General features: G+C 46.3%; 1 pseudogene; it reads left to right on the top strand.

Annotated features, from left to right (window-relative positions):
• Nucleotides 1–271: 271 nt before the first annotated feature.
• Nucleotides 272–757, top strand: LOC138177810 (large ribosomal subunit protein eL30 pseudogene; annotated as a pseudogene).
• The last annotated feature ends 352 nt before the right edge of the window (nucleotides 758–1109 follow it).

Genomic DNA, 1109 nt, shown 5'->3' with positions numbered 1-1109 from the left:
GCTCTAGAGGCATGTAGCCAGTGGGAAGGGATAATCAGTCATTTCTTTCTCATGTCCACGTTGTGTGCCAGTGCTGTACTTGGGAAAGGCCATCAAGGGGCTCTGGTGTCTGGATCTTGCCTGTTCTGAGGTCAGGTTAAGCATGTTCTGGAGCAAGGGTTCAGGCGAGAAACCAAGTCATCTAATCTGGGGAACCCCAATATCCCACCTTTCCAATGACAAAGGCTGCTTGGAGTAGACTGTCATATACTCCCAGATTTAGAACTGGACAGGGCTTTAAAAGTGATCAAGTCGCTTTCTCGTTTCCCGGCCATCTTGGTGGCAGGTCTCTGGCTGAGGGTCCTCCCGCACCGCAGGCAGGAAGATGGTGGCCGCAATGAAGACGAAAAAGTCACTGGAGTCCATCAACTCAAGGCTCCAGCTGGTCATGAAAAGCGGCAAATACGTGCTAGGCTACAAACAGACCCTGAAAATGATCAGACAAGGCAAAGCCAAATTGGTCATCTTAGCCAACAACTGCCCAGCCTTAAGGAAATCAGAGATCGAATATTACGCCATGTTGGCCAAAACTGGCGTACATCACTACAGTGGCAATAACATTGAATTGGGTACAGCATGTGGGAAGTATTACAGAGTATGTACACTGGCTATCATTGATCCAGGTGATTCTGATATCATTAGAAGTATGCCAGAACAGACCAGTGAAAAGTAAACTGTATAAAAGTATACTTTAATAAACCGGGCCAAAACTTGTTTTTTTTTTTTTAAAAAGAAGTGATCAAGTCCAATCTCACAACTACACAGAAGAAACCAAAGTCCCCAGAGGGGAAGGGACTTGCCCAGGGCAATACAGCTGGCCAGTGTCTGAAGTGGGATTTGTAGTTAGGTCCTACCAACTTGAAGCCCAGTGCCCCCATTCACTCTATCAGGATGCCTCTAGTACTTGGGCTTCCTAACCTGGGGTCCCCAGATCCCCAAGGGGGTGTGTGAATAGATTTCAGGAGGTTCTTCATGAACCATCTTGAACCCCATGGAAGGATGACATCTTCCCTTTTGCTAACCTCTAAATGAAATTTAACATTTCCTTCTATTCTGAATGTAGGCACATT

This window comes from Petaurus breviceps, unplaced genomic scaffold, assembly GCF_028583685.1.
Source record: "Petaurus breviceps papuanus isolate PSGF00001 unplaced genomic scaffold, PetGlider_PUasm1.0 90451, whole genome shotgun sequence".
Taxonomy (NCBI): domain Eukaryota; kingdom Metazoa; phylum Chordata; class Mammalia; order Diprotodontia; family Petauridae; genus Petaurus; species Petaurus breviceps.
Note: the sequence above shows the minus strand (reverse complement) of the source record. Positions and strands in the feature narration are given on the sequence as shown.